This window comes from Schistocerca serialis, chromosome 9, assembly GCF_023864345.2.
Source record: "Schistocerca serialis cubense isolate TAMUIC-IGC-003099 chromosome 9, iqSchSeri2.2, whole genome shotgun sequence".
NCBI lineage: Eukaryota > Metazoa > Arthropoda > Insecta > Orthoptera > Acrididae > Schistocerca > Schistocerca serialis.
The window spans coordinates 445637017-445655144 of NC_064646.1; the positions used below are offsets into that span (position 1 = coordinate 445637017).

General features: G+C 53.2%; 59 non-coding genes across 59 annotated transcripts; 25 read left to right on the top strand and 34 right to left on the bottom strand.

Annotated features, from left to right (window-relative positions):
- Positions 1-195: 195 nt before the first annotated feature.
- Positions 196-268, top strand: Trnar-acg (transfer RNA arginine (anticodon ACG)). Its single transcript has one exon. It is a non-coding gene; the product is annotated as a tRNA-Arg (tRNA).
- Positions 269-555: 287 nt separating this feature from the next.
- Trnam-cau (transfer RNA methionine (anticodon CAU)) lies at positions 556-627 on the top strand. Its single transcript has one exon. It is a non-coding gene; the product is annotated as a tRNA-Met (tRNA).
- A 245-nt stretch (positions 628-872) lies between these two features.
- Positions 873-944, bottom strand: Trnad-guc (transfer RNA aspartic acid (anticodon GUC)). Its single transcript has one exon. It is a non-coding gene; the product is annotated as a tRNA-Asp (tRNA).
- A 107-nt stretch (positions 945-1051) lies between these two features.
- Trnad-guc (transfer RNA aspartic acid (anticodon GUC)) lies at positions 1052-1123 on the bottom strand. Its single transcript has one exon. It is a non-coding gene; the product is annotated as a tRNA-Asp (tRNA).
- A 107-nt stretch (positions 1124-1230) lies between these two features.
- Trnai-uau (transfer RNA isoleucine (anticodon UAU)) lies at positions 1231-1322 on the bottom strand. Its single transcript is given in 2 exon segments — positions 1231-1266; positions 1285-1322. It is a non-coding gene; the product is annotated as a tRNA-Ile (tRNA).
- Positions 1323-1700: 378 nt separating this feature from the next.
- Positions 1701-1773, top strand: Trnar-acg (transfer RNA arginine (anticodon ACG)). Its single transcript has one exon. It is a non-coding gene; the product is annotated as a tRNA-Arg (tRNA).
- Positions 1774-2050: 277 nt separating this feature from the next.
- Positions 2051-2122, top strand: Trnam-cau (transfer RNA methionine (anticodon CAU)). Its single transcript has one exon. It is a non-coding gene; the product is annotated as a tRNA-Met (tRNA).
- Positions 2123-2367: 245 nt separating this feature from the next.
- Positions 2368-2439, bottom strand: Trnad-guc (transfer RNA aspartic acid (anticodon GUC)). Its single transcript has one exon. It is a non-coding gene; the product is annotated as a tRNA-Asp (tRNA).
- A 107-nt stretch (positions 2440-2546) lies between these two features.
- Positions 2547-2618, bottom strand: Trnad-guc (transfer RNA aspartic acid (anticodon GUC)). Its single transcript has one exon. It is a non-coding gene; the product is annotated as a tRNA-Asp (tRNA).
- A 107-nt stretch (positions 2619-2725) lies between these two features.
- Positions 2726-2817, bottom strand: Trnai-uau (transfer RNA isoleucine (anticodon UAU)). Its single transcript is given in 2 exon segments — positions 2726-2761; positions 2780-2817. It is a non-coding gene; the product is annotated as a tRNA-Ile (tRNA).
- Positions 2818-3195: 378 nt separating this feature from the next.
- Positions 3196-3268, top strand: Trnar-acg (transfer RNA arginine (anticodon ACG)). The gene has a single exon. It is a non-coding gene; the product is annotated as a tRNA-Arg (tRNA).
- Positions 3269-3555: 287 nt separating this feature from the next.
- Positions 3556-3627, top strand: Trnam-cau (transfer RNA methionine (anticodon CAU)). Its single transcript has one exon. It is a non-coding gene; the product is annotated as a tRNA-Met (tRNA).
- Positions 3628-3872: 245 nt separating this feature from the next.
- Trnad-guc (transfer RNA aspartic acid (anticodon GUC)) lies at positions 3873-3944 on the bottom strand. The gene has a single exon. It is a non-coding gene; the product is annotated as a tRNA-Asp (tRNA).
- Positions 3945-4051: 107 nt separating this feature from the next.
- On the bottom strand, positions 4052-4123 carry Trnad-guc (transfer RNA aspartic acid (anticodon GUC)). Its single transcript has one exon. It is a non-coding gene; the product is annotated as a tRNA-Asp (tRNA).
- Positions 4124-4230: 107 nt separating this feature from the next.
- On the bottom strand, positions 4231-4322 carry Trnai-uau (transfer RNA isoleucine (anticodon UAU)). Its single transcript is given in 2 exon segments — positions 4231-4266; positions 4285-4322. It is a non-coding gene; the product is annotated as a tRNA-Ile (tRNA).
- Positions 4323-4700: 378 nt separating this feature from the next.
- On the top strand, positions 4701-4773 carry Trnar-acg (transfer RNA arginine (anticodon ACG)). The gene has a single exon. It is a non-coding gene; the product is annotated as a tRNA-Arg (tRNA).
- Positions 4774-5060: 287 nt separating this feature from the next.
- Positions 5061-5132, top strand: Trnam-cau (transfer RNA methionine (anticodon CAU)). Its single transcript has one exon. It is a non-coding gene; the product is annotated as a tRNA-Met (tRNA).
- A 245-nt stretch (positions 5133-5377) lies between these two features.
- Positions 5378-5449, bottom strand: Trnad-guc (transfer RNA aspartic acid (anticodon GUC)). Its single transcript has one exon. It is a non-coding gene; the product is annotated as a tRNA-Asp (tRNA).
- A 107-nt stretch (positions 5450-5556) lies between these two features.
- Positions 5557-5628, bottom strand: Trnad-guc (transfer RNA aspartic acid (anticodon GUC)). The gene has a single exon. It is a non-coding gene; the product is annotated as a tRNA-Asp (tRNA).
- Positions 5629-5735: 107 nt separating this feature from the next.
- Trnai-uau (transfer RNA isoleucine (anticodon UAU)) lies at positions 5736-5827 on the bottom strand. Its single transcript is given in 2 exon segments — positions 5736-5771; positions 5790-5827. It is a non-coding gene; the product is annotated as a tRNA-Ile (tRNA).
- A 378-nt stretch (positions 5828-6205) lies between these two features.
- Trnar-acg (transfer RNA arginine (anticodon ACG)) lies at positions 6206-6278 on the top strand. The gene has a single exon. It is a non-coding gene; the product is annotated as a tRNA-Arg (tRNA).
- Positions 6279-6565: 287 nt separating this feature from the next.
- On the top strand, positions 6566-6637 carry Trnam-cau (transfer RNA methionine (anticodon CAU)). Its single transcript has one exon. It is a non-coding gene; the product is annotated as a tRNA-Met (tRNA).
- Positions 6638-6882: 245 nt separating this feature from the next.
- Positions 6883-6954, bottom strand: Trnad-guc (transfer RNA aspartic acid (anticodon GUC)). The gene has a single exon. It is a non-coding gene; the product is annotated as a tRNA-Asp (tRNA).
- A 107-nt stretch (positions 6955-7061) lies between these two features.
- Positions 7062-7153, bottom strand: Trnai-uau (transfer RNA isoleucine (anticodon UAU)). Its single transcript is given in 2 exon segments — positions 7062-7097; positions 7116-7153. It is a non-coding gene; the product is annotated as a tRNA-Ile (tRNA).
- Positions 7154-7531: 378 nt separating this feature from the next.
- On the top strand, positions 7532-7604 carry Trnar-acg (transfer RNA arginine (anticodon ACG)). Its single transcript has one exon. It is a non-coding gene; the product is annotated as a tRNA-Arg (tRNA).
- A 287-nt stretch (positions 7605-7891) lies between these two features.
- Positions 7892-7963, top strand: Trnam-cau (transfer RNA methionine (anticodon CAU)). Its single transcript has one exon. It is a non-coding gene; the product is annotated as a tRNA-Met (tRNA).
- Positions 7964-8208: 245 nt separating this feature from the next.
- Positions 8209-8280, bottom strand: Trnad-guc (transfer RNA aspartic acid (anticodon GUC)). The gene has a single exon. It is a non-coding gene; the product is annotated as a tRNA-Asp (tRNA).
- Positions 8281-8387: 107 nt separating this feature from the next.
- Positions 8388-8459, bottom strand: Trnad-guc (transfer RNA aspartic acid (anticodon GUC)). Its single transcript has one exon. It is a non-coding gene; the product is annotated as a tRNA-Asp (tRNA).
- A 107-nt stretch (positions 8460-8566) lies between these two features.
- Trnai-uau (transfer RNA isoleucine (anticodon UAU)) lies at positions 8567-8658 on the bottom strand. Its single transcript is given in 2 exon segments — positions 8567-8602; positions 8621-8658. It is a non-coding gene; the product is annotated as a tRNA-Ile (tRNA).
- A 378-nt stretch (positions 8659-9036) lies between these two features.
- Trnar-acg (transfer RNA arginine (anticodon ACG)) lies at positions 9037-9109 on the top strand. The gene has a single exon. It is a non-coding gene; the product is annotated as a tRNA-Arg (tRNA).
- A 277-nt stretch (positions 9110-9386) lies between these two features.
- Trnam-cau (transfer RNA methionine (anticodon CAU)) lies at positions 9387-9458 on the top strand. Its single transcript has one exon. It is a non-coding gene; the product is annotated as a tRNA-Met (tRNA).
- A 245-nt stretch (positions 9459-9703) lies between these two features.
- On the bottom strand, positions 9704-9775 carry Trnad-guc (transfer RNA aspartic acid (anticodon GUC)). The gene has a single exon. It is a non-coding gene; the product is annotated as a tRNA-Asp (tRNA).
- Positions 9776-9882: 107 nt separating this feature from the next.
- Trnai-uau (transfer RNA isoleucine (anticodon UAU)) lies at positions 9883-9974 on the bottom strand. The gene is given in 2 exon segments: positions 9883-9918; positions 9937-9974. It is a non-coding gene; the product is annotated as a tRNA-Ile (tRNA).
- A 378-nt stretch (positions 9975-10352) lies between these two features.
- On the top strand, positions 10353-10425 carry Trnar-acg (transfer RNA arginine (anticodon ACG)). Its single transcript has one exon. It is a non-coding gene; the product is annotated as a tRNA-Arg (tRNA).
- A 287-nt stretch (positions 10426-10712) lies between these two features.
- Positions 10713-10784, top strand: Trnam-cau (transfer RNA methionine (anticodon CAU)). The gene has a single exon. It is a non-coding gene; the product is annotated as a tRNA-Met (tRNA).
- Positions 10785-11029: 245 nt separating this feature from the next.
- On the bottom strand, positions 11030-11101 carry Trnad-guc (transfer RNA aspartic acid (anticodon GUC)). The gene has a single exon. It is a non-coding gene; the product is annotated as a tRNA-Asp (tRNA).
- A 107-nt stretch (positions 11102-11208) lies between these two features.
- On the bottom strand, positions 11209-11280 carry Trnad-guc (transfer RNA aspartic acid (anticodon GUC)). Its single transcript has one exon. It is a non-coding gene; the product is annotated as a tRNA-Asp (tRNA).
- Positions 11281-11387: 107 nt separating this feature from the next.
- On the bottom strand, positions 11388-11479 carry Trnai-uau (transfer RNA isoleucine (anticodon UAU)). Its single transcript is given in 2 exon segments — positions 11388-11423; positions 11442-11479. It is a non-coding gene; the product is annotated as a tRNA-Ile (tRNA).
- A 378-nt stretch (positions 11480-11857) lies between these two features.
- Positions 11858-11930, top strand: Trnar-acg (transfer RNA arginine (anticodon ACG)). Its single transcript has one exon. It is a non-coding gene; the product is annotated as a tRNA-Arg (tRNA).
- A 277-nt stretch (positions 11931-12207) lies between these two features.
- Trnam-cau (transfer RNA methionine (anticodon CAU)) lies at positions 12208-12279 on the top strand. Its single transcript has one exon. It is a non-coding gene; the product is annotated as a tRNA-Met (tRNA).
- A 245-nt stretch (positions 12280-12524) lies between these two features.
- Positions 12525-12596, bottom strand: Trnad-guc (transfer RNA aspartic acid (anticodon GUC)). The gene has a single exon. It is a non-coding gene; the product is annotated as a tRNA-Asp (tRNA).
- Positions 12597-12703: 107 nt separating this feature from the next.
- On the bottom strand, positions 12704-12775 carry Trnad-guc (transfer RNA aspartic acid (anticodon GUC)). The gene has a single exon. It is a non-coding gene; the product is annotated as a tRNA-Asp (tRNA).
- Positions 12776-12882: 107 nt separating this feature from the next.
- On the bottom strand, positions 12883-12974 carry Trnai-uau (transfer RNA isoleucine (anticodon UAU)). The gene is given in 2 exon segments: positions 12883-12918; positions 12937-12974. It is a non-coding gene; the product is annotated as a tRNA-Ile (tRNA).
- Positions 12975-13352: 378 nt separating this feature from the next.
- On the top strand, positions 13353-13425 carry Trnar-acg (transfer RNA arginine (anticodon ACG)). The gene has a single exon. It is a non-coding gene; the product is annotated as a tRNA-Arg (tRNA).
- A 277-nt stretch (positions 13426-13702) lies between these two features.
- On the top strand, positions 13703-13774 carry Trnam-cau (transfer RNA methionine (anticodon CAU)). The gene has a single exon. It is a non-coding gene; the product is annotated as a tRNA-Met (tRNA).
- Positions 13775-14019: 245 nt separating this feature from the next.
- Positions 14020-14091, bottom strand: Trnad-guc (transfer RNA aspartic acid (anticodon GUC)). The gene has a single exon. It is a non-coding gene; the product is annotated as a tRNA-Asp (tRNA).
- Positions 14092-14198: 107 nt separating this feature from the next.
- Trnad-guc (transfer RNA aspartic acid (anticodon GUC)) lies at positions 14199-14270 on the bottom strand. Its single transcript has one exon. It is a non-coding gene; the product is annotated as a tRNA-Asp (tRNA).
- Positions 14271-14377: 107 nt separating this feature from the next.
- Positions 14378-14469, bottom strand: Trnai-uau (transfer RNA isoleucine (anticodon UAU)). Its single transcript is given in 2 exon segments — positions 14378-14413; positions 14432-14469. It is a non-coding gene; the product is annotated as a tRNA-Ile (tRNA).
- A 378-nt stretch (positions 14470-14847) lies between these two features.
- Positions 14848-14920, top strand: Trnar-acg (transfer RNA arginine (anticodon ACG)). The gene has a single exon. It is a non-coding gene; the product is annotated as a tRNA-Arg (tRNA).
- A 287-nt stretch (positions 14921-15207) lies between these two features.
- On the top strand, positions 15208-15279 carry Trnam-cau (transfer RNA methionine (anticodon CAU)). The gene has a single exon. It is a non-coding gene; the product is annotated as a tRNA-Met (tRNA).
- A 245-nt stretch (positions 15280-15524) lies between these two features.
- Positions 15525-15596, bottom strand: Trnad-guc (transfer RNA aspartic acid (anticodon GUC)). Its single transcript has one exon. It is a non-coding gene; the product is annotated as a tRNA-Asp (tRNA).
- A 107-nt stretch (positions 15597-15703) lies between these two features.
- On the bottom strand, positions 15704-15775 carry Trnad-guc (transfer RNA aspartic acid (anticodon GUC)). The gene has a single exon. It is a non-coding gene; the product is annotated as a tRNA-Asp (tRNA).
- A 107-nt stretch (positions 15776-15882) lies between these two features.
- Trnai-uau (transfer RNA isoleucine (anticodon UAU)) lies at positions 15883-15974 on the bottom strand. Its single transcript is given in 2 exon segments — positions 15883-15918; positions 15937-15974. It is a non-coding gene; the product is annotated as a tRNA-Ile (tRNA).
- A 378-nt stretch (positions 15975-16352) lies between these two features.
- Positions 16353-16425, top strand: Trnar-acg (transfer RNA arginine (anticodon ACG)). The gene has a single exon. It is a non-coding gene; the product is annotated as a tRNA-Arg (tRNA).
- Positions 16426-16702: 277 nt separating this feature from the next.
- Positions 16703-16774, top strand: Trnam-cau (transfer RNA methionine (anticodon CAU)). The gene has a single exon. It is a non-coding gene; the product is annotated as a tRNA-Met (tRNA).
- A 245-nt stretch (positions 16775-17019) lies between these two features.
- Positions 17020-17091, bottom strand: Trnad-guc (transfer RNA aspartic acid (anticodon GUC)). The gene has a single exon. It is a non-coding gene; the product is annotated as a tRNA-Asp (tRNA).
- Positions 17092-17198: 107 nt separating this feature from the next.
- Positions 17199-17270, bottom strand: Trnad-guc (transfer RNA aspartic acid (anticodon GUC)). Its single transcript has one exon. It is a non-coding gene; the product is annotated as a tRNA-Asp (tRNA).
- Positions 17271-17377: 107 nt separating this feature from the next.
- On the bottom strand, positions 17378-17469 carry Trnai-uau (transfer RNA isoleucine (anticodon UAU)). The gene is given in 2 exon segments: positions 17378-17413; positions 17432-17469. It is a non-coding gene; the product is annotated as a tRNA-Ile (tRNA).
- Positions 17470-17847: 378 nt separating this feature from the next.
- Positions 17848-17920, top strand: Trnar-acg (transfer RNA arginine (anticodon ACG)). Its single transcript has one exon. It is a non-coding gene; the product is annotated as a tRNA-Arg (tRNA).
- Positions 17921-18128: the final 208 nt, after the last annotated feature.

An 18128-nucleotide genomic window follows, 5' to 3' on the forward strand; every position in this document is an offset into this window, starting at 1 on the left:
ACGCGGGAAAACGCGCGCCTTGCCTTCTGCTACCTGTCGAACAGCGAGAGCAGATGCGTGGCAAGCTCTAAGCTCTGCAGGCGCACTGCGGCCACGCAGCTGGACGAGAGGTACCTTCCTTGGGAGCTTGCTCAGCCATGGAGAACACGTTTCTTAGCGAATTGCACTTGTCTCGTAGAAAGAAATGCTGCCACTGGCCCTGTGGCGCAACGGATAACGCGTCTGACTACGGATCAGAAGATTCCAGGTTCGAATCCTGGCAGGGTCGGCATTTTGTTAGTTGCCGACGCGTAGCTGGCCAGTGGATTTCGTATGTCGCCGCATCGTGGAGTGCTTTGTTGCTCCTGTGCATCTCGCAGCTGCATGTCGAGTCGATCGTGGTAAATATCGCTGCCTGCAAGCGTCAGCGTAGCGTCAGTCGAGCAAAGTCGAGACAAGTCAAGCTGAGAGCTGTAGGAGATGATACGCAATTAAATACAGGCGTGTGAAAGCGACGCAGACAACACTTTCCAAGTGTCCCACGTCACGTGGCGCAGAGCCGGCGCAACCCCAGCCAGCAGAGTGGCGCAGTGGAAGCGTGCTGGGCCCATAACCCAGACGTCCGTGGATCGAAACCACGCTCTGCTAAAATTATTTCTTTTGCGGACTGTGTCGAGCTCGATTATTACGCCCACAGCGTCGGCTGGGGTGCTTTGATTCAGCGTTAACAGCAAACCCCGTAATTCTGAAGTGTGAAGAATGCGAGAACCACTTCCTAAGATGTAGCATTTTTTAAGATTTCGCACCAACTACACTCCACGATCGCAAAGTTTATGCTCTTACGACCCCCATACGCGCAACACTCGAACAGGTTTGTGAGATAAAAATCGCATCTCCCCGGCGGGGAATCGAACCCCGGTCTTCCGCGTGACAGGCGGGGATACTAACCACTATACCACCGAGGATGCGCTGTACACACATGCCTGTGTGCGAGAGATATGGTGCTAGTAGCCGCAAACGTCCTACACTAAGTTCGGCGAGTGATAGAGCAGCAATTAAAAATCGGATGTGCCTCCCCGGCGGGGAATCGAACCCCGGTCTCCCGCGTGACAGGCGGGGATACTAACCACTATACTACCGAGGAAGACGCAGCTATCGTCTCGAATGCACAATTATGTTACTCAAATAGCTGATACATCTCAAACATAGCCTCCTGTTGCTGTCAGAGACAGCTGCTGAGAATTAAAAGTATGCCCCAGGTGAGGCTCGAACTCACAACCCCGGCATTGCTCACGGCTACTGCCTTATAAGTACCGTGCGCTAACCAATTGCGCCACTGGGGCTACAACACAGTGCTCTCAGTTAGCGGTATTCACTTTGCTGCAAACCAGTGGTGGCCACAGAAACATACGATCGCCACCTGATGCCATACTGCGACTTTGGCACCTGACTACCAATGCTTCGTGCTATTCTTGTTTCATATGCTACGCTTACATGCACATCAACCGGCTCTGGTCGTCGAGAAAACGCGGGAAAACGCGCGCCTTGCCTTCTGCTACCTGTCGAACAGCGAGAGCAGATGCGTGGCAAGCTCTAAGCTCTGCAGGCGCACTGCGGCCACGCAGCTGGACGAGAGGTACCTTCCTTGGGAGCTTGCTCAGCCATGGAGAACACGTTTCTTAGCGAATTGCACTTGTCTCGTAGAAAGAAATGCTGCCACTGGCCCTGTGGCGCAACGGATAACGCGTCTGACTACGGATCAGAAGATTCCAGGTTCGAATCCTGGCAGTGTCGGCATTTTGTTAGTTGCCGACGCGTAGCTGGCCAGTGGATTTCGTATGTCGCCGCATCGTGGAGTGCTTTGTTGCTCCTGTGCATCTCGCAGCTTCATGTCGAGTCGATCGTGGTAAATATCGCTGCCTGCAGGCGTCAGCGTAGCGTCAGTCGAGACAAGTCAAGCTGAGAGCTGTAGGAGATGATACGCAATTAAATACAGGCGTGTGAAAGCGACGCAGACAACACTTTCCAAGTGTCCCACGTCACGTGGCGCAGAGCCGGCGCAACCCCAGCCAGCAGAGTGGCGCAGTGGAAGCGTGCTGGGCCCATAACCCAGACGTCCGTGGATCGAAACCACGCTCTGCTAAAATTATTTCTTTTGCGGACTGTGTCGAGCTCGATTATTACGCCCACAGCGTCGGCTGGGGTGCTTTGATTCAGCGTTAACAGCAAACCCCGTAATTCTGAAGTGTGAAGAATGCGAGAACCACTTCCTAAGATGTAGCATTTTTTAAGATTTCGCACCAACTACACTCCACGATCGCAAAGTTTATGCTCTTACGACCCCCATACGCGCAACACTCGAACAGGTTTGTGAGATAAAAATCGCAACTCCCCGGCGGGGAATCGAACCCCGGTCTCCCGCGTGACAGGCGGGGATACTAACCACTATACTACCGAGGATGCGCTGTACACACATGCCTGTGTGCGAGAGATATGGTGCTAGTAGCCGCAAACGTCCTACACTAAGTTCGGCGAGTGATAGAGCAGCAATTAAAAATCGGATGTGCCTCCCCGGCGGGGAATCGAACCCCGGTCTCCCGCGTGACAGGCGGGGATACTAACCACTATACTACCGAGGAAGACGCAGCTAGCGTCTCGAATGCACAATTATGTTACTCAAATAGCTGATACATCTCAAACCTAGCCTCCTGTTGCTGTCAGAGACAGCTGCTAAGAATTAAAAGTATGCCCCAGGTGAGGCTCGAACTCACAACCCCGGCATTGCTCACGGCTACTGCCTTATAAGTACCGTGCGCTAACCAATTGCGCCACTGGGGCTACAACACAGTGCTCTCAGTTAGCGGTATTCACTTTGCTGCAAACCAGTGGTGGCCACAGAAACATACGATCGCCACCTGATGCCATACTGCGACTTTGGCACCTGACTACCAATGCTTCGTGCTATTCTTGTTTCATATGCTACGCTTACATGCACATCAACCGGCTCTGGTCGTCGAGAAAACGCGGGAAAACGCGCGCCTTGCCTTCTGATACCTGTCGAACAGCGAGAGCAGATGCGTGGCAAGCTCTAAGCTCTGCAGGCGCACTGCGGCCACGCAGCTGGACGAGAGGTACCTTCCTTGGGAGCTTGCTCAGCCATGGAGAACACGTTTCTTAGCGAATTGCACTTGTCTCGTAGAAAGAAATGCTGCCACTGGCCCTGTGGCGCAACGGATAACGCGTGTGACTACGGATCAGAAGATTCCAGGTTCGAATCCTGGCAGGGTCGGCATTTTGTTAGTTGCCGACGCGTAGCTGGCCAGTGGATTTCGTATGTCGCCGCATCGTGGAGTGCTTTGTTGCTCCTGTGCATCTCGCAGCTGCATGTCGAGTCGATCGTGGTAAATATCGCTGCCTGCAAGCGTCAGCGTAGCGTCAGTCGAGCAAAGTCGAGACAAGTCAAGCTGAGAGCTGTAGGAGATGATACGCAATTAAATACAGGCGTGTGAAAGCGACGCAGACAACACTTTCCAAGTGTCCCACGTCACGTGGCGCAGAGCCGGCGCAACCCCAGCCAGCAGAGTGGCGCAGTGGAAGCGTGCTGGGCCCATAACCCAGACGTCCGTGGATCGAAACCACGCTCTGCTAAAATTATTTCTTTTGCGGACTGTGTCGAGCTCGATTATTACGCCCACAGCGTCGGCTGGGGTGCTTTGATTCAGCGTTAACAGCAAACCCCGTAATTCTGAAGTGTGAAGAATGCGAGAACCACTTCCTCAGATGTAGCATTTTTTAAGATTTCGCACCAACTACACTCCACGATCGCAAAGTTTATGCTCTTACGACCCCCATACGCGCAACACTCGAACAGGTTTGTGAGATAAAAATCGCATCTCCCCGGCGGGGAATCGAACCCCGGTCTCCCGCGTGACAGGCGGGGATACTAACCACTATACTACCGAGGATGCGCTGTACACACATGCCTGTGTGCGAGAGATATGGTGCTAGTAGCCGCAAACGTCCTACACTAAGTTCGGCGAGTGATAGAGCAGCAATTAAAAATCGGATGTGCCTCCCCGGCGGGGAATCGAACCCCGGTCTCCCGCGTGACAGGCGGGGATACTAACCACTATACTACCGAGGAAGACGCAGCTAGCGTCTCGAATGCACAATTATGTTACTCAAATAGCTGATACATCTCAAACCTAGCCTCCTGTTGCTGTCAGAGACAGCTGCTAAGAATTAAAAGTATGCCCCAGGTGAGGCTCGAACTCACAACCCCGGCATTGCTCACGGCTACTGCCTTATAAGTACCGTGCGCTAACCAATTGCGCCACTGGGGCTACAACACAGTGCTCTCAGTTAGCGGTATTCACTTTGCTGCAAACCAGTGGTGGCCACAGAAACATACGATCGCCACCTGATGCCATACTGCGACTTTGGCACCTGACTACCAATGCTTCGTGCTATTCTTGTTTCATATGCTACGCTTACATGCACATCAACCGGCTCTGGTCGTCGAGAAAACGCGGGAAAACGCGCGCCTTGCCTTCTGCTACCTGTCGAACAGCGAGAGCAGATGCGTGGCAAGCTCTAAGCTCTGCAGGCGCACTGCGGCCACGCAGCTGGACGAGAGGTACCTTCCTTGGGAGCTTGCTCAGCCATGGAGAACACGTTTCTTAGCGAATTGCACTTGTCTCGTAGAAAGAAATGCTGCCACTGGCCCTGTGGCGCAACGGATAACGCGTCTGACTACGGATCAGAAGATTCCAGGTTCGAATCCTGGCAGGGTCGGCATTTTGTTAGTTGCCGACGCGTAGCTGGCCAGTGGATTTCGTATGTCGCCGCATCGTGGAGTGCTTTGTTGCTCCTGCGCATCTCGCAGCTGCATGTCGAGTCGATCGTGGTAAATATCGCTGCCTGCAAGCGTCAGCGTAGCGTCAGTCGAGCAAAGTCGAGACAAGTCAAGCTGAGAGCTGTAGGAGATGATACGCAATTAAATACAGGCGTGTGAAAGCGACGCAGACAACACTTTCCAAGTGTCCCACGTCACGTGGCGCAGAGCCGGCGCAACCCCAGCCAGCAGAGTGGCGCAGTGGAAGCGTGCTGGGCCCATAACCCAGACGTCCGTGGATCGAAGCCACGCTCTGCTAAAATTATTTCTTTTGCGGACTGTGTCGAGCTCGATTATTACGCCCACAGCGTCGGCTGGGGTGCTTTGATTCAGCGTTAACAGCAAACCCCGTAATTCTGAAGTGTGAAGAATGCGAGAACCACTTCCTAAGATGTAGCATTTTTTAAGATTTCGCACCAACTACACTCCACGATCGCAAAGTTTATGCTCTTACGACCCCCATACGCGCAACACTCGAACAGGTTTGTGAGATAAAAATCGCATCTCCCCGGCGGGGAATCGAACCCCGGTCTCCCGCGTGACAGGCGGGGATACTAACCACTATACTACCGAGGATGCGCTGTACACACATGCCTGTGTGCGAGAGATATGGTGCTAGTAGCCGCAAACGTCCTACACTAAGTTCGGCGAGTGATAGAGCAGCAATTAAAAATCGGATGTGCCTCCCCGGCGGGGAATCGAACCCCGGTCTCCCGCGTGACAGGCGGGGATACTAACCACTATACTACCGAGGAAGACGCAGCTAGCGTCTCGAATGCACAATTATGTTACTCAAATAGCTGATACATCTCAAACCTAGCCTCCTGTTGCTGTCAGAGACAGCTGCTAAGAATTAAAAGTATGCCCCAGGTGAGGCTCGAACTCACAACCCCGGCATTGCTCACGGCTACTGCCTTATAAGTACCGTGCGCTAACCAATTGCGCCACTGGGGCTACAACACAGTGCTCTCAGTTAGCGGTATTCACTTTGCTGCAAACCAGTGGTGGCCACAGAAACATACGATCGCCACCTGATGCCATACTGCGACTTTGGCACCTGACTACCAATGCTTCGTGCTATTCTTGTTTCATATGCTACGCTTACATGCACATCAACCGGCTCTGGTCGTCGAGAAAACGCGGGAAAACGCGCGCCTTGCCTTCTGCTACCTGTCGAACAGCGAGAGCAGATGCGTGGCAAGCTCTAAGCTCTGCAGGCGCACTGCGGCCACGCAGCTGGACGAGAGGTACCTTCCTTGGGAGCTTGCTCAGCCATGGAGAACACGTTTCTTAGCGAATTGCACTTGTCTCGTAGAAAGAAATGCTGCCACTGGCCCTGTGGCGCAACGGATAACGCGTGTGACTACGGATCAGAAGATTCCAGGTTCGAATCCTGGCAGGGTCGGCATTTTGTTAGTTGCCGACGCGTAGCTGGCCAGTGGATTTCGTATGTCGCCGCATCGTGGAGTGCTTTGTTGCTCCTGTGCATCTCGCAGCTGCATGTCGAGTCGATCGTGGTAAATATCGCTGCCTGCAAGCGTCAGCGTAGCGTCAGTCGAGCAAAGTCGAGACAAGTCAAGCTGAGAGCTGTAGGAGATGATACGCAATTAAATACAGGCGTGTGAAAGCGACGCAGACAACACTTTCCAAGTGTCCCACGTCACGTGGCGCAGAGCCGGCGCAACCCCAGCCAGCAGAGTGGCGCAGTGGAAGCGTGCTGGGCCCATAACCCAGACGTCCGTGGATCGAAACCACGCTCTGCTAAAATTATTTCTTTTGCGGACTGTGTCGAGCTCGATTATTACGCCCACAGCGTCGGCTGGGGTGCTTTGATTCAGCGTTAACAGCAAACCCCCTAATTCTGAAGTGTGAAGAATGCGAGAACCACTTCCTAAGATGTAGCATTTTTTAAGATTTCGCACCAACTACACTCCACGATCGCAAAGTTTATGCTCTTACGACCCCCATACGCGCAACACTCGAACAGGTTTGTGAGATAAAAATCGCATCTCCCCGGCGGGGAATCGAACCCCGGTCTCCCGCGTGACAGGCGGGGATACTAACCACTATACTACCGAGGAAGACGCAGCTAGCGTCTCGAATGCACAATTATGTTACTCAAATAGCTGATACATCTCAAACCTAGCCTCCTGTTGCTGTCAGAGACAGCTGCTAAGAATTAAAAGTATGCCCCAGGTGAGGCTCGAACTCACAACCCCGGCATTGCTCACGGCTACTGCCTTATAAGTACCGTGCGCTAACCAATTGCGCCACTGGGGCTACAACACAGTGCTCTCAGTTAGCGGTATTCACTTTGCTGCAAACCAGTGGTGGCCACAGAAACATACGATCGCCACCTGATGCCATACTGCGACTTTGGCACCTGACTACCAATGCTTCGTGCTATTCTTGTTTCATATGCTACGCTTACATGCACATCAACCGGCTCTGGTCGTCGAGAAAACGCGGGAAAACGCGCGCCTTGCCTTCTGCTACCTGTCGAACAGCGAGAGCAGATGCGTGGCAAGCTCTAAGCTCTGCAGGCGCACTGCGGCCACGCAGCTGGACGAGAGGTACCTTCCTTGGGAGCTTGCTCAGCCATGGAGAACACGTTTCTTAGCGAATTGCACTTGTCTCGTAGAAAGAAATGCTGCCACTGGCCCTGTGGCGCAACGGATAACGCGTGTGACTACGGATCAGAAGATTCCAGGTTCGAATCCTGGCAGGGTCGGCATTTTGTTAGTTGCCGACGCGTAGCTGGCCAGTGGATTTCGTATGTCGCCGCATCGTGGAGTGCTTTGTTGCTCCTGTGCATCTCGCAGCTGCATGTCGAGTCGATCGTGGTAAATATCGCTGCCTGCAAGCGTCAGCGTAGCGTCAGTCGAGCAAAGTCGAGACAAGTCAAGCTGAGAGCTGTAGGAGATGATACGCAATTAAATACAGGCGTGTGAAAGCGACGCAGACAACACTTTCCAAGTGTCCCACGTCACGTAGCGCAGAGCCGGCGCAACCCCAGCCAGCAGAGTGGCGCAGTGGAAGCGTGCTGGGCCCATAACCCAGACGTCCGTGGATCGAAACCACGCTCTGCTAAAATTATTTCTTTTGCGGACTGTGTCGAGCTCGATTATTACGCCCACAGCGTCGGCTGGGGTGCTTTGATTCAGCGTTAACAGCAAACCCCGTAATTCTGAAGTGTGAAGAATGCGAGAACCACTTCCTAAGATGTAGCATTTTTTAAGATTTCGCACCAACTACACTCCACGATCGCAAAGTTTATGCTCTTACGACCCCCATACGCGCAACACTCGAACAGGTTTGTGAGATAAAAATCGCATCTCCCCGGCGGGGAATCGAACCCCGGTCTCCCGCGTGACAGGCGGGGATACTAACCACTATACTACCGAGGATGCGCTGTACACACATGCCTGTGTGCGAGAGATATGGTGCTAGTAGCCGCAAACGTCCTACACTAAGTTCGGCGAGTGATAGAGCAGCAATTAAAAATCGGATGTGCCTCCCCGGCGGGGAATCGAACCCCGGTCTCCCGCGTGACAGGCGGGGATACTAACCACTATACTACCGAGGAAGACGCAGCTAGCGTCTCGAATGCACAATTATGTTACTCAAATAGCTGATACATCTCAAACCTAGCCTCCTGTTGCTGTCAGAGACAGCTGCTAAGAATTAAAAGTATGCCCCAGGTGAGGCTCGAACTCACAACCCCGGCATTGCTCACGGCTACTGCCTTATAAGTACCGTGCGCTAACCAATTGCGCCACTGGGGCTACAACACAGTGCTCTCAGTTAGCGGTATTCACTTTGCTGCAAACCAGTGGTGGCCACAGAAACATACGATCGCCACCTGATGCCATACTGCGACTTTGGCACCTGACTACCAATGCTTCGTGCTATTCTTGTTTCATATGCTACGCTTACATGCACATCAACCGGCTCTGGTCGTCGAGAAAACGCGGGAAAACGCGCGCCTTGCCTTCTGCTACCTGTCGAACAGCGAGAGCAGATGCGTGGCAAGCTCTAAGCTCTGCAGGCGCACTGCGGCCACGCAGCTGGACGAGAGGTACCTTCCTTGGGAGCTTGCTCAGCCATGGAGAACACGTTTCTTAGCGAATTGCACTTGTCTCGTAGAAAGAAATGCTGCCACTGGCCCTGTGGCGCAACGGATAACGCGTCTGACTACGGATCAGAAGATTCCAGGTTCGAATCATGGCAGGGTCGGCATTTTGTTAGTTGCCGACGCGTAGCTGGCCAGTGGATTTCGTATGTCGCCGCATCGTGGAGTGCTTTGTTGCTCCTGTGCATCTCGCAGCTGCATGTCGAGTCGATCGTGGTAAATATCGCTGCCTGCAAGCGTCAGCGTAGCGTCAGTCGAGACAAGTCAAGCTGAGAGCTGTAGGAGATGATACGCAATTAAATACAGGCGTGTGAAAGCGACGCAGACAACACTTTCCAAGTGTCCCACGTCACGTGGCGCAGAGCCGGCGCAACCCCAGCCAGCAGAGTGGCGCAGTGGAAGCGTGCTGGGCCCATAACCCAGACGTCCGTGGATCGAAACCACGCTCTGCTAAAATTATTTCTTTTGCGGACTGTGTCGAGCTCGATTATTACGCCCACAGCGTCGGCTGGGGTGCTTTGATTCAGCGTTAACAGCAAACCCCGTAATTCTGAAGTGTGAAGAATGCGAGAACCACTTCCTAAGATGTAGCATTTTTTAAGATTTCGCACCAACTACACTCCACGATCGCAAAGTTTATGCTCTTACGACCCCCATACGCGCAACACTCGAACAGGTTTGTGAGATAAAAATCGCATCTCCCCGGCGGGGAATCGAACCCCGGTCTCCCGCGTGACAGGCGGGGATACTAACCACTATACTACCGAGGAAGACGCAGCTAGCGTCTCGAATGCACAATTATGTTACTCAAATAGCTGATACATCTCAAACCTAGCCTCCTGTTGCTGTCAGAGACAGCTGCTAAGAATTAAAAGTATGCCCCAGGTGAGGCTCGAACTCACAACCCCGGCATTGCTCACGGCTACTGCCTTATAAGTACCGTGCGCTAACCAATTGCGCCACTGGGGCTACAACACAGTGCTCTCAGTTAGCGGTATTCACTTTGCTGCAAACCAGTGGTGGCCACAGAAACATACGATCGCCACCTGGTGCCATACTGCGACTTTGGCACCTGACTACCAATGCTTCGTGCTATTCTTGTTTCATATGCTACGCTTACATGCACATCAACCGGCTCTGGTCGTCGAGAAAACGCGGGAAAACGCGCGCCTTGCCTTCTGCTACCTGTCGAACAGCGAGAGCAGATGCGTGGCAAGCTCTAAGCTCTGCAGGCGCACTGCGGCCACGCAGCTGGACGAGAGGTACCTTCCTTGGGAGCTTGCTCAGCCATGGAGAACACGTTTCTTAGCGAATTGCACTTGTCTCGTAGAAAGAAATGCTGCCACTGGCCCTGTGGCGCAACGGATAACGCGTGTGACTACGGATCAGAAGATTCCAGGTTCGAATCCTGGCAGGGTCGGCATTTTGTTAGTTGCCGACGCGTAGCTGGCCAGTGGATTTCGTATGTCGCCGCATCGTGGAGTGCTTTGTTGCTCCTGTGCATCTCGCAGCTGCATGTCGAGTCGATCGTGGTAAATATCGCTGCCTGCAAGCGTCAGCGTAGCGTCAGTCGAGCAAAGTCGAGACAAGTCAAGCTGAGAGCTGTAGGAGATGATACGCAATTAAATACAGGCGTGTGAAAGCGACGCAGACAACACTTTCCAAGTGTCCCACGTCACGTAGCGCAGAGCCGGCGCAACCCCAGCCAGCAGAGTGGCGCAGTGGAAGCGTGCTGGGCCCATAACCCAGACGTCCGTGGATCGAAACCACGCTCTGCTAAAATTATTTCTTTTGCGGACTGTGTCGAGCTCGATTATTACGCCCACAGCGTCGGCTGGGGTGCTTTGATTCAGCGTTAACAGCAAACCCCGTAATTCTGAAGTGTGAAGAATGCGAGAACCACTTCCTAAGATGTAGCATTTTTTAAGATTTCGCACCAACTACACTCCACGATCGCAAAGTTTATGCTCTTACGACCCCCATACGCGCAACACTCGAACAGGTTTGTGAGATAAAAATCGCATCTCCCCGGCGGGGAATCGAACCCCGGTCTCCCGCGTGACAGGCGGGGATACTAACCACTATACTACCGAGGATGCGCTGTACACACATGCCTGTGTGCGAGAGATATGGTGCTAGTAGCCGCAAACGTCCTACACTAAGTTCGGCGAGTGATAGAGCAGCAATTAAAAATCGGATGTGCCTCCCCGGCGGGGAATCGAACCCCGGTCTCCCGCGTGACAGGCGGGGATACTAACCACTATACTACCGAGGAAGACGCAGCTAGCGTCTCGAATGCACAATTATGTTACTCAAATAGCTGATACATCTCAAACCTAGCCTCCTGTTGCTGTCAGAGACAGCTGCTAAGAATTAAAAGTATGCCCCAGGTGAGGCTCGAACTCACAACCCCGGCATTGCTCACGGCTACTGCCTTATAAGTACCGTGCGCTAACCAATTGCGCCACTGGGGCTACAACACAGTGCTCTCAGTTAGCGGTATTCACTTTGCTGCAAACCAGTGGTGGCCACAGAAACATACGATCGCCACCTGATGCCATACTGCGACTTTGGCACCTGACTACCAATGCTTCGTGCTATTCTTGTTTCATATGCTACGCTTACATGCACATCAACCGGCTCTGGTCGTCGAGAAAACGCGGGAAAACGCGCGCCTTGCCTTCTGCTACCTGTCGAACAGCGAGAGCAGATGCGTGGCAAGCTCTAAGCTCTGCAGGCGCACTGCGGCCACGCAGCTGGACGAGAGGTACCTTCCTTGGGAGCTTGCTCAGCCATGGAGAACACGTTTCTTAGCGAATTGCACTTGTCTCGTAGAAAGAAATGCTGCCACTGGGCCTGTGGCGCAACGGATAACGCGTCTGACTACGGATCAGAAGATTCCAGGTTCGAATCCTGGCAGGGTCGGCATTTTGTTAGTTGCCGACGCGTAGCTGGCCAGTGGATTTCGTATGTCGCCGCATCGTGGAGTGCTTTGTTGCTCCTGTGCATCTCGCAGCTGCATGTCGAGTCGATCGTGGTAAATATCGCTGCCTGCAAGCGTCAGCGTAGCGTCAGTCGAGACAAGTCAAGCTGAGAGCTGTAGGAGATGATACGCAATTAAATACAGGCGTGTGAAAGCGACGCAGACAACACTTTCCAAGTGTCCCACGTCACGTGGCGCAGAGCCGGCGCAACCCCAGCCAGCAGAGTGGCGCAGTGGAAGCGTGCTGGGCCCATAACCCAGACGTCCGTGGATCGAAACCACGCTCTGCTAAAATTATTTCTTTTGCGGACTGTGTCGAGCTCGATTATTACGCCCACAGCGTCGGCTGGGGTGCTTTGATTCAGCGTTAACAGCAAACCCCGTAATTCTGAAGTGTGAAGAATGCGAGAACCACTTCCTAAGATGTAGCATTTTTTAAGATTTCGCACCAACTACACTCCACGATCGCAAAGTTAATGCTCTTACGACCCCCATACGCGCAACACTCGAACGGGTTTGTGAGATAAAAATCGCATCTCCCCGGCGGGGAATCGAACCCCGGTCTCCCGCGTGACAGGCGGGGATACTAACCACTATACTACCGAGGATGCGCTGGACACACATGCCTGTGTGCGAGAGATATGGTGCTAGTAGCCGCAAACGTCCTACACTAAGTTCGGCGAGTGATAGAGCAGCAATTAAAAATCGGATGTGCCTCCCCGGCGGGGAATCGAACCCCGGTCTCCCGCGTGACAGGCGGGGATACTAACCACTATACTACCGAGGAAGACGCAGCTAGCGTCTCGAATGCACAATTATGTTACTCAAATAGCTGATACATCTCAAACCTAGCCTCCTGTTGCTGTCAGAGACAGCTGCTAAGAATTAAAAGTATGCCCCAGGTGAGGCTCGAACTCACAACCCCGGCATTGCTCACGGCTACTGCCTTATAAGTACCGTGCGCTAACCAATTGCGCCACTGGGGCTACAACACAGTGCTCTCAGTTAGCGGTATTCACTTTGCTGCAAACCAGTGGTGGCCACAGAAACATACGATCGCCACCTGATGCCATACTGCGACTTTGGCACCTGACTACCAATGCTTCGTGCTATTCTTGTTTCATATGCTACGCTTACATGCACATCAACCGGCTCTGGTCGTCGAGAAAACGCGGGAAAACGCGCGCCTTGCCTTCTGCTACCTGTCGAACAGCGAGAGCAGATGCGTGGCAAGCTCTAAGCTCTGCAGGCGCACTGCGGCCACGCAGCTGGACGAGAGGTACCTTCCTTGGGAGCTTGCTCAGCCATGGAGAACACGTTTCTTAGCGAATTGCACTTGTCTCGTAGAAAGAAATGCTGCCACTGGCCCTGTGGCGCAACGGATAACGCGTCTGACTACGGATCAGAAGATTCCAGGTTCGAATCCTGGCAGGGTCGGCATTTCGTTAGTTGCCGACGCGTAGCTGGCCAGTGGATTTCGTATGTCGCCGCATCGTGGAGTGCTTTGTTGCTCCTGTGCATCTCGCAGCTGCATGTCGAGTCGATCGTGGTAAATATCGCTGCCTGCAAGCGTCAGCGTAGCGTCAGTCGAGACAAGTCAAGCTGAGAGCTGTAGGAGATGATACGCAATTAAATACAGGCGTGTGAAAGCGACGCAGACAACACTTTCCAAGTGTCCCACGTCACGTGGCGCAGAGCCGGCGCAACCCCACCCAGCAGAGTGGCGCAGTGGAAGCGTGCTGGGCCCATAACCCAGACGTCCGTGGATCGAAACCACGCTCTGCTAAAATTATTTCTTTTGCGGACTGTGTCGAGCTCGATTATTACGCCCACAGCGTCGGCTGGGGTGCTTTGATTCAGCGTTAACAGCAAACCCCGTAATTCTGAAGTGTGAAGAATGCGAGAACCACTTCCTAAGATGTAGCATTTTTTAAGATTTCGCACCAACTACACTCCACGATCGCAAAGTTTATGCTCTTACGACCCCCATACGCGCAACACTCGAACAGGTTTGTGAGATAAAAATCGCATCTCCCCGGCGGGGAATCGAACCCCGGTCTCCCGCGTGACAGGCGGGGATACTAACCACTATACTACCGAGGATGCGCTGTACACACATGCCTGTGTGCGAGAGATATGGTGCTAGTAGCCGCAAACGTCCTACACTAAGTTCGGCGAGTGATAGAGCAGCAATTAAAAATCGGATGTGCCTCCCCGGCGGGGAATCGAACCCCGGTCTCCCGCGTGACAGGCGGGGATACTAACCACTATACTACCGAGGAAGACGCAGCTAGCGTCTCGAATGCACAATTATGTTACTCAAATAGCTGATACATCTCAAACCTAGCCTCCTGTTGCTGTCAGAGACAGCTGCTAAGAATTAAAAGTATGCCCCAGGTGAGGCTCGAACTCACAACCCCGGCATTGCTCACGGCTACTGCCTTATAAGTACCGTGCGCTAACCAATTGCGCCACTGGGGCTACAACACAGTGCTCTCAGTTAGCGGTATTCACTTTGCTGCAAACCAGTGGTGGCCACAGAAACATACGATCGCCACCTGATGCCATACTGCGACTTTGGCACCTGACTACCAATGCTTCGTGCTATTCTTGTTTCATATGCTACGCTTACATGCACATCAACCGGCTCTGGTCGTCGAGAAAACGCGGGAAAACGCGCGCCTTGCCTTCTGCTACCTGTCGAACAGCGAGAGCAGATGCGTGGCAAGCTCTAAGCTCTGCAGGCGCACTGCGGCCACGCAGCTGGACGAGAGGTACCTTCCTTGGGAGCTTGCTCAGCCATGGAGAACACGTTTCTTAGCGAATTGCACTTGTCTCGTAGAAAGAAATGCTGCCACCGGCCCTGTGGCGCAACGGATAACGCGTCTGACTACGGATCAGAAGATTCCAGGTTCGAATCCTGGCAGGGTCGGCATTTTGTTAGTTGCCGACGCGTAGCTGGCCAGTGGATTTCGTATGTCGCCGCATCGTGGAGTGCTTTGTTGCTCCTGTGCATCTCGCAGCTGCATGTCGAGTCGATCGTGGTAAATATCGCTGCCTGCAAGCGTCAGCGTAGCGTCAGTCGAGCAAAGTCGAGACAAGTCAAGCTGAGAGCTGTAGGAGATGATACGCAATTAAATACAGGCGTGTGAAAGCGACGCAGACAACACTTTCCAAGTGTCCCACGTCACGTGGCGCAGAGCCGGCGCAACCCCAGCCAGCAGAGTGGCGCAGTGGAAGCGTGCTGGGCCCATAACCCAGACGTCCGTGGATCGAAACCACGCTCTGCTAAAATTATTTCTTTTGCGGACTGTGTCGAGCTCGATTATTACGCCCACAGCGTCGGCTGGGGTGCTTTGATTCAGCGTTAACAGCAAACCCCGTAATTCTGAAGTGTGAAGAATGCGAGAACCACTTCCTAAGATGTAGCATTTTTTAAGATTTCGCACCAACTACACTCCACGATCGCAAAGTTAATGCTCTTACGACCCCCATACGCGCAACACTCGAACAGGTTTGTGAGATAAAAATCGCATCTCCCCGGCGGGGAATCGAACCCCGGTCTCCCGCGTGACAGGCGGGGATACTAACCACTATACTACCGAGGATGCGCTGTACACACATGCCTGTGTGCGAGAGATATGGTGCTAGTAGCCGCAAACGTCCTACACTAAGTTCGGCGAGTGATAGAGCAGCAATTAAAAATCGGATGTGTCTCCCCGGCGGGGAATCGAACCCCGGTCTCCCGCGTGACAGGCGGGGATACTAACCACTATACTACCGAGGAAGACGCAGCTAGCGTCTCGAATGCACAATTATGTTACTCAAATAGCTGATACATCTCAAACCTAGCCTCCTGTTGCTGTCAGAGACAGCTGCTAAGAATTAAAAGTATGCCCCAGGTGAGGCTCGAACTCACAACCCCGGCATTGCTCACGGCTACTGCCTTATAAGTACCGTGCGCTAACCAATTGCGCCACTGGGGCTACAACACAGTGCTCTCAGTTAGCGGTATTCACTTTGCTGCAAACCAGTGGTGGCCACAGAAACATACGATCGCCACCTGATGCCATACTGCGACTTTGGCACCTGACTACCAATGCTTCGTGCTATTCTTGTTTCATATGCTACGCTTACATGCACATCAACCGGCTCTGGTCGTCGAGAAAACGCGGGAAAACGCGCGCCTTGCCTTCTGCTACCTGTCGAACAGCGAGAGCAGATGCGTGGCAAGCTCTAAGCTCTGCAGGCGCACTGCGGCCACGCAGCTGGACGAGAGGTACCTTCCTTGGGAGCTTGCTCAGCCATGGAGAACACGTTTCTTAGCGAATTGCACTTGTCTCGTAGAAAGAAATGCTGCCACTGGCCCTGTGGCGCAACGGATAACGCGTCTGACTACGGATCAGAAGATTCCAGGTTCGAATCCTGGCAGGGTCGGCATTTTGTTAGTTGCCGACGCGTAGCTGGCCAGTGGATTTCGTATGTCGCCGCATCGTGGAGTGCTTTGTTGCTCCTGTGCATCTCGCAGCTGCATGTCGAGTCGATCGTGGTAAATATCGCTGCCTGCAAGCGTCAGCGTAGCGTCAGTCGAGACAAGTCAAGCTGAGAGCTGTAGGAGATGATACGCAATTAAATACAGGCGTGTGAAAGCGACGCAGACAACACTTTCCAAGTGTCCCACGTCACGTGGCGCAGAGCCGGCGCAACCCCACCCAGCAGAGTGGCGCAGTGGAAGCGTGCTGGGCCCATAACCCAGACGTCCGTGGATCGAAACCACGCTCTGCTAAAATTATTTCTTTTGCGGACTGTGTCGAGCTCGATTATTACGCCCACAGCGTCGGCTGGGGTGCTTTGATTCAGCGTTAACAGCAAACCCCGTAATTCTGAAGTGTGAAGAATGCGAGAACCACTTCCTAAGATGTAGCATTTTTTAAGATTTCGCACCAACTACACTCCACGATCGCAAAGTTTATGCTCTTACGACCCCCATACGCGCAACACTCGAACAGGTTTGTGAGATAAAAATCGCATCTCCCCGGCGGGGAATCGAACCCCGGTCTCCCGCGTGACAGGCGGGGATACTAACCACTATACTACCGAGGATGCGCTGTACACACATGCCTGTGTGCGAGAGATATGGTGCTAGTAGCCGCAAACGTCCTACACTAAGTTCGGCGAGTGATAGAGCAGCAATTAAAAATCGGATGTGCCTCCCCGGCGGGGAATCGAACCCCGGTCTCCCGCGTGACAGGCGGGGATACTAACCACTATACTACCGAGGAAGACGCAGCTAGCGTCTCGAATGCACAATTATGTTACTCAAATAGCTGATACATCTCAAACCTAGCCTCCTGTTGCTGTCAGAGACAGCTGCTAAGAATTAAAAGTATGCCCCAGGTGAGGCTCGAACTCACAACCCCGGCATTGCTCACGGCTACTGCCTTATAAGTACCGTGCGCTAACCAATTGCGCCACTGGGGCTACAACACAGTGCTCTCAGTTAGCGGTATTCACTTTGCTGCAAACCAGTGGTGGCCACAGAAACATACGATCGCCACCTGATGCCATACTGCGACTTTGGCACCTGACTACCAATGCTTCGTGCTATTCTTGTTTCATATGCTACGCTTACATGCACATCAACCGGCTCTGGTCGTCGAGAAAACGCGGGAAAACGCGCGCCTTGCCTTCTGCTACCTGTCGAACAGCGAGAGCAGATGCGTGGCAAGCTCTAAGCTCTGCAGGCGCACTGCGGCCACGCAGCTGGACGAGAGGTACCTTCCTTGGGAGCTTGCTCAGCCATGGAGAACACGTTTCTTAGCGAATTGCACTTGTCTCGTAGAAAGAAATGCTGCCACTGGCCCTGTGGCGCAACGGATAACGCGTCTGACTACGGATCAGAAGATTCCAGGTTCGAATCCTGGCAGGGTCGGCATTTTGTTAGTTGCCGACGCGTAGCTGGCCAGTGGATTTCGTATGTCGCCGCATCGTGGAGTGCTTTGTTGCTCCTGTGCATCTCGCAGCTGCATGTCGAGTCGATCGTGGTAAATATCGCTGCCTGCAAGCGTCAGCGTAGCGTCAGTCGAGCAAAGTCGAGACAAGTCAAGCTGAGAGCTGTAGGAGATGATACGCAATTAAAT